Source organism: Trachypithecus francoisi, unplaced genomic scaffold (assembly GCF_009764315.1).
Source record: "Trachypithecus francoisi isolate TF-2019V2 unplaced genomic scaffold, Tfra_2.0 Lachesis_group6, whole genome shotgun sequence".
Taxonomy (NCBI): Eukaryota; Metazoa; Chordata; class Mammalia; order Primates; family Cercopithecidae; genus Trachypithecus; species Trachypithecus francoisi.
In genome coordinates, this window is record NW_022681471.1 from 1,684,854 (window position 1) to 1,698,999 (window position 14,146).

The following is a 14,146-nucleotide window of genomic DNA, read 5'->3' on the forward strand; positions in this document are numbered from 1 at the left end:
GCATTACCATAAATAAACACCTGAGACTGGGTAATTTATAAGGAAAGGAGATTGAATTGGCTCATGGTTCTGCAAGCATCATCTTGACTTCTAGGAAGGGCTCAGGAAGCTTAAAATCACGGCAGAAGGCAAAGGGGGTGTCTCACATGGTGAAAGCAGGAGCAAGACGGAGGGGTGGTGCCACATACTTTTAAATGAGCAGATTTTGTGTAAACTCAGAGTGAGCGCTCGCTTATCATCAAGGGGATAGCCCAAGCCATTCATGAAGGATCTTCCCCCAGTGTTCCAAACACCTCCTACAAGGCCCCACCTCCAACAATGGAGATTACATTTCAACAGAACCAACCTTCAGGTGTGAAGGCATGAAAGGTGATTGTATATGTAACAAAAACAGGAGTAGTCTAGTGTGACCCAAACTCCAAAGGGATGCTGTGATGTAAGGCTTAAAAAGTAGTTTGGGGACAAATTGTAGGAAAATTTTAAATATTTGGCTAGAGAGGGAGTTGAATGTTACTCTTCAAGCCCCCAAAATTTATAGTCAAATATTGAAACCTAAGTTTGAGGGATGTGATGGGCCTAGAAGACCTGAATATCCACTGGGGAATCTGAAAAGAAGGCGAAAGTAAACTTGCCAAGAAACAAGGCAGCCTGGGCAAAATACCTTGGTTTGTTATTATTTAATACAAGGAGATATGTCACTAAAACAAATTTCTACTTTAGATTGAATGTAAGAAAGATTGAAGTTATTATTACTTTATTATCACTCTATAGGAAAAATGTAGATAAAAAGAGCAGGTAATTTATAGATTCAATGCCATCCCCATTAAGCTACCAATGACTTTCTTCACAGAATTGGGAAAAACTGCTTTAAAGTTCATATGGAACCAAAAAAGAGCCCGCATTGCCAAGACAATCCTAAGCCAAAAGAACAAAACTGGAGGCATCCCGCTACCTGACTTCAAACTATACTACAAGGCTACAGTAACCAAAACAGCATGGTACTGGTACCAAAACAGAGATATAGACTAATGGAAAAGAACAGAGCCCTCAGAAATAATACCACACATCTACAGCCATCTGATCTTTGACAAACCTGACAAAAACAAGAAATGGGAAAGGATTCCTTATTTAATAAATGGTGCTGGGAAAATTGGCTAGCCATAAGTAGAAAGCTGAAACTGGATCCCTTCCTTACTCCTTATACGAAAAGTAATTCAAGATGGATTAGAGAGTTAAATGTTAGACATAAAACCATAAAACCCTAGAAGAAAAGCTAGGTAATACCATTCAGGACATAGGCATGGGCAAGGACTTCATGTCTACAACACCAAAAGCAATGGCAACAAAAGCCAAAATTGACAAATGGGGTCTAATTAAACTAAAGAGCTTCTGCACAGCAAAAGAAACTACCACCAGAGTGAACAGGCAACCTACTGAATGGGAGAAAATTTTTGCAATCTACTCATCTGACAAAGGCCTAATATCCAGAAACTACAAAGAACTCAAACAGATTTACAAGAAGAAAACGAACAACCCCATCAAAAAGTGGGCAAAGGATATGAACAGACACTTCTCAAAAGAAGACATTCATACAGCCAACAGACACATGAAAAAATGTTCATCATCACTGGCCGTCAGAGAAATGCAAATCAAAACCACAATGAGATACCATCTCACACCACTCACACCAGTTAGAATGACAATCATTAAAAAATCAGGAAACAACAGGTGCTGGAGAGGATGTGGAGAAACAGGAACACTTTTACACTGTTGGTGGGACTGTAAACTAGTTCAACCATTGTGGAAAACAGTGTCGCGATTCCTCAAGGATCTAGAACTAGAAATACCGTTTGACCCAGCCATCCCATTACTGGTATATACCCAAAGGATATAAGTCATGCTGCTATAAAGACACATGCACACGTATGTTTATTGTGGCACTATTCACAATAGCAAAGACTTGGAATCAACCCAAATGTCCATCTGTGACAGACTGGATTAAGAAAATGTGGCACATATACACCATGGAATACTATGCAGTCGTAAAAAAGGATGAGTTCATGTCCTTTGTAGGGACATGGATGCAGCTGGAAACCATCATTCTCAGCAAACTATCACAAGAACAGAAAACCAAATACCGCATGTTCTCACTCATAGGTGGGAATTGAACAATGAGATCACTTGGACACAGGAAGGGGAGCATCACACACTGGGTCCTATTGTGGGGAGGAGGTGAGGGGGAGGGATAGCATTAGGAGATATACCTAATGTAAATGACAAGTAAATGGGTGCAGCACATCAACATGGCACATGTATACATATGTAACAAACCTGCACGTTGTGCACATGTACTCTAGAACTTAAAGTATATATATAAAAAAAGAGCTGGCAATTGACTTTTTCATAGTGTATGATCAGCACAAACATTTATTCATCAATCAGGGAGATTACTGCTTTCCCTTATGTGCCAGGAACTGAGCTAAAAGCTGAAGATATAGGGAAGAATAAGGAAATTGCTCTTAGCACTCAGGGAGATCAGAATGTGAGACAAATAATGAACAATACATTTCAATGCAGAGAATCTGTGCTGAGCTCCAGATACCTACAAGAGTGGCAACAAGGAGGGGGGAGACCAAGTCTGCTTGGGTGCATTCAGGAAAGCTTCCCAAGATGGGAGAAGCATAAGCTGAACCTAGTCTCTTTAAAGAGCAGTGGTTTTCTCAGGATACCAGAGTTTCTAAAGAGAAGTCTTTGAGCAATCATGGCTGAAAAGCCCAAGCTGAGTGTCCATCCCTACAGAGTAAGAATCCTAGACAGTAGGAAGAAGACAGGGGCTGATGCCTGCAGGCATCAGATGGGTCCCAAAATAAGATGGAATTCAATGGGAGGATGATCAGGCATTGTAAAAAGGAAGCCCGAAAAGCAAAGACCATAGCTTTACTTTCTCCTGAGGGCAAGAAACATCCTACCAGATATTACCAAGTGCTTTTTTACCTTTGAGTGTTTTGAGGCAAAGGATCACGGAAGCCATGATTATTGACATAATTTTTAGAAGTAGGTTTAACCAATCACCATCCCCACCTACTGCTAATTGTTCTTTAGAAGAACAGAAAAGGTAACCCATTTCTCAACTCATCAGAATACACGTAACTAAAAAGAGATGACTGTAACAAGATCATAGCAACTCACAAAAAATGGTTTGAGGATATTCTGAACACATCGCCCTATTCTTTCTCAGGTTACCCACTACAGCCACAGCCCTCAGACTCTCTACGTTCTATTCTTCAACCCTGCTCCTGCAGTCCTTCCCTTGGGGAACTGCTGCTGGGCTCTGTTCAGCATTTGCCTGTAGTTCAAACTAATTACAGGTGGCAGGGCTGAGATTGGGCCTGATTGCCCAGAAACACATCAGTTATTTGATGAAGCAGGTAGAATGAACTCTTGGGCATCCACAGCCTGGTCGTCAGTGAGGTTTGTAGAAACAGGTCTTGTATCTGTTGGTGAGAGCAGCCACAAGCCACATCTCTTGCAACAGCTGCTATTGAGATACAATAAAGTGTAGATGGCACCGTGCACATGCCTTGAGTTTGGGTTTACTCTGCATCATACATCATCCAAATTCATCAATGATACTGACGGCAAAATAACAGCACCTATTCATTGAGCACCTATTAAGTTTATACAGATGCTCCTTGACTTACTGTGGGGTTATGTCCTGATAAACCCATCATAAATTCAAAATACCATAAGTGGAAAAAGGACTTAATACATCTAACCTATCCAACATCATACCTTGGCCCAACTTACCTTAAACATGTTCAGAACAATTACGTTAGCCCACAGTTGGGCAAAATCATCTGGAAATACAGTACACTGTAGAGTATGGGTTCTTTACCTTTGTGATGTCATGGCTAACTGGGAGCTGCAGCTCATTGCTGCTGCCCAGTATCACAAGAGACTACCACACCTCATATCAGTAGCATAGGAAAAGATCAAAGTTCAAAATACCATTTCCACTAAATGCATATCACTTTTGCACCATCGTTGTAAAGTTGAAAAATTGTAAGTGAAAACATCATATGTCATGAACTGTTTGTACAGCTATGCATAACTTCATTTAATTATCACAACAGCCTTCCAAGGTAAGCATTATCTTTTTGATACTGCAATGGGGAAAAATCAGAAAGTCAAAGTGAAGTAACTTGTCTTCCATACTGGTTGCCTTCCAGAAGTTTCACCTCCTCTGGATCTGGCTTTCTGACAAAATTCATACCCTTTGGAGAAGAGAATACTGCTTGGAAGTGACCATGAGGAAGACTTCTGGGATCCAGGTAATGTTCTATTTCTTGACCTGGGTGCAGTTGTATGAGTGCATTCACTTTGAAAAATGATTGATTTTTTATATATTTCTTTATGTTTACTTAGTTTTTTTTTTTAGTTCCTACCATTTACCTCTGTTTTCATTTCTCTCTCTATTATTTAATTCCACTTTGAATCAATCACTCAGTTTCCCATAATTGTCAAAGAGGAAAGGCCTATGACTAATTGCCTGGAGGAATGAATGGGACAGCATGCTACCGGGTCAAGCGGTCCACATGTGGATCAATCTGGAACCCTTGGCCTGTGAGCACTATGCTCCAGCCAATTGAGTTAAATTAGTCCAGTCACCACAAAGTGGCCTTATCACAAATTAGTCTTTTGCATCAAATAGTGGTTATTTTTACCTCCAAATGATTGATTCCCAACCTTGGGTGTGCTCTGGGTAAAGCTATGAGCAGACCAGTGTCCAGGGGATAAATGCCTTACCATTTGCCTGAAGTTATTTTTGAAAAAGAAAACTGACTTTTCAGGATACTGCTGAGCACATCTCACTTAAAAAAGGTCAGAAAACAATCTGTTGCATTGATTTATCCTAGGACAGGAGTCAGGTAAAAGTTGCTGGCAGGGGTAGGAGTATTTATCTCCGTGCTCCCTATTTCCCAAAGTAGGTGGGGAACTGTGTTAAGTAGCCCAGGGAGCATCCAGAGCACATAAGTAAAGGGGTGGTGATGACCAATCCTCTGGCAAATACACTATCCTCTTAATTCTGACTAGATAATGCTAAAGTTAATGGGAGGCCATTGCTTTGGACTAGTCTCCTATACTAGGCCCCAACAAACCAGACCAAACAAAAATGGAGTCACTTATGCCAAGTTCCAATCAAACTGAAACTTTATGAAAGCAGGTAGATCCCCAAATAGACCAGTTTTTTTTCCTGAAAACAGGAAATTCACAGCAACCAATCAGAAAGAGCCCAATCTCCCTGAATCAGTGTAATAAGGAAATCCCCTTTTGTTTAACCCTTACAAGAAGAGTGACTGGTAATAACCTGATGTTAAGCAATCTGCTTTTTTAATAGTTCTGTTTGCTTTTTCCCACCCTACAGAAGTGAATTGTTCTGTCATGCCCAGAGACAGTCATTCTATTTTATGAAATGAAGTGTTGCCAAATTCCCAGATTGCAAATAAAAACCAATTAGATCTTAAACTAAATGTGTTGTAATTTTGTCTTTTGACAGTAAGCACAATTATGTCCATGTCACAGATCAGGAAAGTGAAGACCAAATTAGGAAAGTGATTTGCCAAAAACATATAAGCCAAAGGTGGCAAAACACAGTTTCAAACTTATCCTTCCCACTGTCCTATGGCATCCACACACCCAAATCAGAGAAGGATGATAAGTGGATGAATTGAATCAAATCACTAATTATTATTCTAATTAAAATCTGATTCCTCCAAAAAAAAAACAAACAAACAAACAAAAAAAACTTCAACCACATTTTTTCCTCATATTGACAAGCAGGAGTTATAAACTCAGAATTGGAGGAACAAACTTGGGTTCAACTCCTGAATCTGCCACAACTGTAGGTCCTTGGATAACTCATTTCATCGTTCTCAGTCTCAGTTTCTTAGTCTGTAAAATTAGGATAATAATGCCTACTTATGTGATAGAGTTGTGAATAAGATTATAAAGAGTCTTAGTTCAGGATGCCATAATAAAATACCATAGAACTGATGGCTTCTAAGCAAGAGAGATTTATTTCTCACAGTTCTGGAGGCTGGAAGACCAAATCAAGGCACTGGCAGAACTGGTATCTGATAAGAGCCCATTTCCTGGTTCATAGGTAGCATTTTCTCTCTGTGTCCTCATAGAGAGAAACAGAAGTAGAAGAGGTGACCTAGGTCCATTGGGCCTCTTTTATGAGGGCATTAATTCTATTCTGAGGGCTCCACCTTTATGACCTAATCACCTCCCAAAGGCCTTGCCTCCTAATGCCATCATCCTGAGAGGTAGGATTTTAACATATGAATTTTGGGCTGACACAAACATTCAGCCCATAGTACCAAGATATATAGCAATTTTATAAAATAAAAACTGCTATTACATGTATCAGGAGGAATTATTCAAATATAGGCTAGAGAGTGACAAAGCACAACAGAGGCAGAAATCAAGTACTCTGAGTGGGGGTCAGAAGAGTAAGCAATCACTTATGGCTGTGGGAAACAGAAGACTTTATGGGGGAATTGACCTTTGAACTATATCTTGAAGGATAGAGAAGAGTTGGATATGTAGGCATGGTGTGGGAACAAAGGGTAAAATATGAAAGAAATGTTTGTTAGGTGTATGCAGAACAAGTATTTTAGTTGTCCGGAGGAGGGGATTACATGAAGGGTTGTAGTAGCAAAATATTGATGTGGAAATGTGGTACGAATAGGGTTTCTGGATTCTTATGGAACATGTCTTTATTTATTTTTTTTATTTTCAATTTTTTTATTATTATACTTTAAGTTCTAGGATACATGTGCACAACGTGCAGGTTTGTTACATGTGTATACATGTGCCATGTTGGTTTGCTGCACCCGTTAACTCATCATTTACATTAGGTATATCTCCTAATGCTATCCCTCCCCCCTCCCCCCACCTCACGACAGGCCCCAGTGTGTGATATTCCCAACCCTGTGTCCAAGTGTTCTCATTGGAGCATGTCTTTAAATGCCAGTACAAGGCAACAGGACTTTCTTATGCAAGGAAATTGAAGTATTTTAAGGTTTTGTGTTGGGAGTGATGAGCAAGGAGGCAAGTGATCAGAGCTGAATTTCAGGATAGAAACTGCCATGGTGCCTTGGGCGGAACAACACAGGTATACAGATCCTTGGAGATATTATTACAATATCCCAACAAGAGGTGATGAGGTGCTAAGCAAGAGCAGCCCCAGAGAGGCTGAAGCAGGTAGAAGACTCTATAAGACAGAGAAAAAATGGGGCATAATAGCATCTGATGAGAGGCAGAGAACAGGTCCAAATATGGTTCAAAGCCTGGAACTAGAGGAAATGGCAGGATGATGATGGGGTGGAATGGGTTGGCCTTTCATACACAAGAAACTAGACCCACTGCTAGTGTCTGGCACATTGAACCTCTCAAGTTTGGGCACCTGGGTAAATCTGCTTCCAATACTACACAGAGGCAAGCAGGCAAAAGCCATTCAAGCTTGGTTTCAATAAAACCACTGGTGAGAGATAGCTTTTCCATTTTGTTGTTACTAATAATATAGTCTCAACTACATCTCTATACAAACTTCCAATAATATGTTTGCCACCTTACAAAGCCCAAGTTGCTTCAGCACCAGTAATATTGTACATAGCGTGAACAACAGCCCACTGCTCTCTGGGGTTTAATATGCTGTGAACACATTTCTGCATCTTTAAATGAACATAAAGTATTTACCCAGACCTCTGGCATTGTCTTGGTCCCGTTGTTAATATGATAGACCCAGCCAAATGCTATCAGAGAAGAATGATTTATACATGAAAGATATTGTCAGAAATGGTTGAGAGAAAACGTATGAAGGAGAGGGGCATTTCATTTGTCTTCATGTAACTCTTTAAAACCAGTGAGAGTAGCAAGATGACTGCATTCTTCAATAAACCTTTGATAAGGCATTAAGGAAGCTGACATGGTATCTCTTGATGGGCCATTACTACCTGCTTTGGATGCCAAGTACTTTCATCCACTCCAGAAGTATATTAATGAGGCAGGAAAGGCGTATCTGGGAATAAAATCATCATCTAAGCATGGCTTTTCTTCTTTGTTAATCATCTCCTCTTTCTTTTGTTCTCTTTTACATTTCAAAAGTTGGTCTGGGTAAAGTGAAGCCTGCTGGGGTTTTAAGAATAAGAAACACATGCTATTGGCTCCCACTGGGTTTCACTGATTTTTTTTTTTTCTAACACATGCAGGGTGTAGGCATTTTGATGTTTGCTCTTGGGCGGCTTTTCCCAGGTGCTTTCCTCCCTCCAATTTCCCCCTTTTTGCTGGACTTCAAAGGGGTAAATGAGGAGTCAGTGGCCACATTTAGCAGTTGAAATAGAAACAATGGCTTTTCAAAGGGGTGCCACAGAGGCTGAGGTTTGGAAGATGGCTCAAGTGGCATTTCTGGGAGCAAAGAGAGTTCAGCAGTGTGTGGCAACTTGCTTCGTTCAACAGAGCTTTGCTAGCATTCAGGAAACTTTCAACTCCAAGCCTCTGTATTTATTTTATTTTAAAAGGGGCGAGAAAAGAAATCAGGAGCATTCTTCAGATGTGAGTCACTAGGAGCCCTGCCTGTCTTCTGCATGGAAGCCTGCGTTAATCCGTAAAAAAATTGATTTATGTCACTGCCAGTTATGTGCTCATGTGGAGACGAGAGCAGTCCCATGGAGATGAAGGGCTGCTCTTCACGCTGTCTTCATAGGAAGAACTTAGCAACGGAATTGCCCTGGTCTTCTCCCTGCTTTCTTTCTCGGAAAGACGGGTTGCAGGTGTGTTAAAGAACAGTGTTTGCTTAATGATGCACTTAATGAAAGTCTTTGATCAATGATAATTTGTGAGCTTCAAGTAGGGGAGGCTTGAAAAGCACAATCATTTAGCAAGTAACTATTTTCTCAGGCAGAAAGGGGGAAAATTGATGCATCAGGTCTAGTAATCTGCAAGAATATGACAGAAAGATATGAGTGGCTAAATGCTAGATAGGCAAAAGCTATGGATGAGGCTGAGAGAGGGGGTGTACACCAAAGTGCTAATTGGCAAAGTGGAAATAAAAAAACAGTGAGAAGGAGTGCCCAGGCAGAGACAGGTTAGGTGAAATGAGAGATGAAATCAAGGGAGGAATGGGCAGCAAGGGCATGCTTGCTGAAATCAGGAGGTTAGAAGACCAAAAGGGAAAAAGCACAACATGGAGATCAAAACCAAGATTAAATTATCTACAGAGGAAGACAGTGAAACAAGGTAAACGACTGTTAAATAATACACTTGGCTTGTAGCAGGCAGTAATTCAATCAGTAGCTCCATCAGAAAGGGGAGCTGCTGTGGCCATGAGAGACTGCTGCAGCAAAAGCCTCCTCCCCACAAGACAGACAGTAACCTGGAGGAAGGAAGAGGGAGTGACATCCAGCAGGCAACCCACCAGAAACTCTTAAGGGTGGCCACAGGGTCTGTGATGCCAGCCCCCTGCAAGCTAAGCAGCGCATTTTCTAATTCTTAAAACCTATGGACACTTTAAGTCAAAGGATATTATGCTATTCCTCCCACCCCAAATTAACTATAAAAATTGCACTTATGTTCTCTGTTCTCATGAGTCTAGAGGGCTACCATAAGTTTGCATTTGACAGTTTCAATAAAAAAGCGATAGTTTTTTTCTCGCTTTTTAAAATACACAATTATAATATTAAAAGCATTTTTTAAAATTCTACACACTCTGAGATTCTGACACCCCCAACTTGGGGAATGCAGTCTTCACTCACCACTAGGAGTCACTGGTCTTTGAATAGATAGTAAAAGCCAAGTACTATGAATCTTTAAAGGCAGATTCTTAGAGCTGTACATACCGCTAGTCTAATGCCTCTCTTTACAGATGGAAAAACAGGCTCAGAGAGAAAAACGAAGTTGTCTAAGGTCATACTTGGAGTGAAAGAGTGAGTAAGGTTCGGTACCTAATGTCTCTGAGTTCCAATTTAGTGTTGTTTCTGTCTCCTTTCATTAATTTCTAATTCAACTTGGGTTGAGCTGAAAGACACCTGGGTTTGATCTAGAAATAAAAATGACAGCTAAGCAAAAGAATTTTATTATCCAAATTCTAAAGGAAGGTGTCTTATCTGTATACTTCAGAAGTCTGAAAGTAATATAGGATCAAGGCCTAGCACCTAACACAGAAATTCATACCGCCTAAGAGTGCAGAAGATATTTCTTGAGTAAATAAATGAATGAGTACATTTTTTTAAAAAAACATGGAAAAGCTGCCTAGTTTAGCACGTGGTCCATGGTGTCCCTTTTTTGGGTGAGTCTCAGTTTCCCAATCTGTTCAAGAAGGGTAATTTTGCTCCCTGTCTTAAGATGTTCTCACAAGCATCAAATGTATATCAAAGTGATTTATAAACAGGAAATGCAAATATTATACAGAAGAGCCCTGTGAATTGGTTTGATAAGAAGCCCAGAGAACAGAGATAAAGTCCCCAAATTAAAAATGGAATTATACAAATCCTTTCCCCACTGTGAGTTTCCCTCAAGCAAAATTCTAGTGTATACAGCTTTATCTCTGTATACTTTACCAGAAACAAATCTTTGTTTAAGTATATGTGAGTCGATTCCCAGTTCCAAGATGGCCAAATAGGAACAGCTCCAGCCTCCAGCTCCCAGCGTGAGTGACACAGAAGACAGGCGATTTCTGCATTTCCAACTTAGGTAATCTCACTGAGATTCATCTCACTGAGACATGTAGGACAGTGGGTGCAGGACAGTGAGTGCAGCCCAACAAGCGAGAGCCAAAGTAGGGTGAGGCATTGCCTTACCCAGGAAGCACCAGGGGAAGGGAATTCCTTTTCCTAGCCAAGGGAAACTGTGACACAAAACACCTGGAAAATCGGGTCACTCCCACCCTAATACTGCACTTTACCAAGGGTCTTAGCAAACGGCAGACCAGGAGATTATATCCTGTGCCTGGCTTGGAGAGTCCCATGCCCACGGAGCCTCCCTTGTTGCTAGCACAGCAGTCTGAGATCTAACTGCAAAGTGGCAGCGAAGCTGGGGGAGGGGCGCCCGCCATTGCTGAGGCTTAAGTAGGTAAAAAAAAGTGCCGGGAAGCCCGGCACTTTTTTACTTGGTGGAGCCCACCATAGCTCAAGGAGGCCTGCCTGCCTCTGTAGACTCCACCTCTGGGGACAGGGCATAACCAAACAAAAGGCAACAGAAACCTCTGCAGATTTAAATGTCCCTGTCTGACAGCTTTGAAGAGAGCAGTGGTTCTCCCAGCACGGAGTTTGAGATATGAGAATGGACAGACTGCCTGCTCAAGTGGATCCCTGATCCCCAAGTAGCCTAACTGGGAGACATCCCCCACTAGGGGCAGACTGACACCTCACACCTCGCATGGCCAGGTACCCCTCTAAGACAAAGCTTCCAGAGGAACCATCAGGCAGCAACATTTGCTGTTCAGCAATATTCACTCTGCTGCAGCCCCTGCTGCTGATACCCAGGCAAACAGGGTATGGAGTGGACCTCCAGCAAACTCCAACAGACCTGCAGCTGAGGGTCCTGACTGTTAGAAGAAAAACTAACAAACAGAAAGGACATCCACACCAAAACCCCATCTGTACGTCACTGTCATCAAAGACCAAAGGTAGATAAAAACCACAAAGGAGCCGGGCGCGGTGGCTCAAGCCTGTAATCCCAGCACTTTGGGAGGCTGAGACGGGCGGATCACGAGGTCAGGAGATCGAGACCATCCTGGCTAACACGGTGAAACCCCGTCTCTACTAAAAATATAAAAAAAAACTAGCCGGGCGAGGCGGCGGGCACCTGTAGTCCCAGCTACTCGGGAGGCTGAGGCAGGAGAATGGCGGGAACCCGGGAGGCGGAGCTTGCAGTGAGCTGAGATCCGGCCACTGCACTCCAGTCCGGGCGACAGAGCGAGACTCCGCCTCAAAAAAAAAAAAAAAAAAAAAAAAAACACCACAAAGATGATGAAAAAACAGTGCAGAAAAGCTGAAAATTCTAAAAATCAGAGCACCTCTCCCCCTCCAAAGGAGCGCAGCTCCTCACCAGCAATGGAACAAAGTTGGATGGAGAATGACTTTGACGAGGTGAGAGAAGAAGGCTTCAGATGATCAAATTTCTCCGAACTAAAGGAGGAAGTTTGAACCCATCGCAAAGAAGCTAAAAACCTTGAAAAATTATTTGACGAATGGCTAACTAGAATAACCAATGTAGAGAAGTCCTTAAATGACCTGATAGAGAGGAAAACCATGACATGAGAACTACGTGACAAACGCACAAGCTTCAGTAACTGACTCAATCAACTGGAAGAAAGGGTATCAGCAATTGAAGATCAAATGAATGAAATGAAGCAAGAAGAGAAGTTTAGAGAAAAAAGAGTAAAAAGAAATGAACAAAGCCTCAAAGAAATATGGTACTATGTGAAAAGACCATATCTACATCTGATTGGTGTACCTGAAAGTGATAGTGAGAATGGAACCAAGTTGGAAAACATTCTGCAGGATATTATGCAGGATAACTTCCCCAACCTAGCAAGGCAGGTCAACATTCAAATACAGGAAATACAGAGAACGCTACAAAGATTCTCCTCGAGAAGAGCAACTCCAAGGCACATAATTGTCAGATTCACCAAAGTTGAAATGAAGGAAAAAATGTTAAGGGCAGCCGGAGAGAAAGGTCGGGTTACCCACAAAGGGAAGCCTGTCAGACTAACAGCAGATCTCTCAGCAGAAACTCGACAAGCCAGCAGAGAGTGGGGGCCAATATTCAACATTCTTACAGAAAAGAATTTTCAACCTGGAATTTCATATCCAGCCAAACTAAGCTTCATAAGTGAAGGAGAAATAAAATCCTTTATAGACAAACAAATGTTGAGAGACTTTGTCACCACCAGGACTGCCCAAGAAGAGCTCCTGAAGGAAGCACTAAACATGGAAAGGAACAACAGGTACTAGCCACTGCAAAAACATGCCAAAATGTAAAGACCATCGATGCTAGGAAGAAACTGCATCAACTAATGAGCAAAATAACCAGCTAACATCATAATGACAAGATAAAGTTCACACATAACAATATTAACCTTAAATGTAAATGGGCTAAATGCTCCAATTAAAAGACACAGACTGGCAAATTGGATAAAGAGTCAAGACCCATCAGTGTGCTGTATTCAGGAGACTCATCTCACATGCAGAGACACACATAGGCTCAAAATAAAGGGATGCGGGAAGATCTACCAAGCAAATAGAAAACCAAAAAAAGGCAGGGGTTGCAATCCTAGTCTCTGAAAAAACAGACTTTAAACCATCAAAGATCAAAAGAGACAAAGAAGGCCATTACATAATGGTAAAGGGATCAATTCAACAAGAAGAGCTAACTATCCTAAATATATATGCATCCAATAAAGGAGCACCCAGATTCATAAAGCAAGTCCTTAGAGACTTACAAAGAGACTTAGACTCCCACACAATAATAATGGGAGACTTTAACATCCCACTGTCAACATTAGACAGATCAACATGAGAGAAAGTTAACAAGGATATCCAGGAATTGAACTCAGCTCTGCACCAAGTGGACCTAATAGACATCCACAGAACTCTCCACCCCAAATCAACAGAATGTATATTCTTCTCAGCACCACATCACACTTATTCCAAAATTGACCACATATTGGAAGTAAAGCACTCCTCAGCAAATGTAAAAGAACAGAAATTATAACAAACTATCTCTCAGACCACAGTGCAACCAAGCTAAAACTCAGGACTAAGAAAATTAATCAAAACTGCTCAACTACATGGAAACTGAACAGCCTGCTCCTGAATGGCTACTGGGTACATAACACAATGAAGGCAGAAATAAAGATGTTCTTTGAAACCAATGAGAACAAAGACACAACATACCAGAATTTCTGGGACACATTTAGAGCAATGTGTAGAGGGAAACTTATAGCACTAAATGACCACAAGAGAAAGCAGGAAAAATCTAAAATTGACACCCAAACATCACAATTAAAAAAACTAGAGAAGTAAGAGCAAATACATTCAAAAGTTAGCAGAAGGCAAGAAATAACTAAGATCAGAGCAGA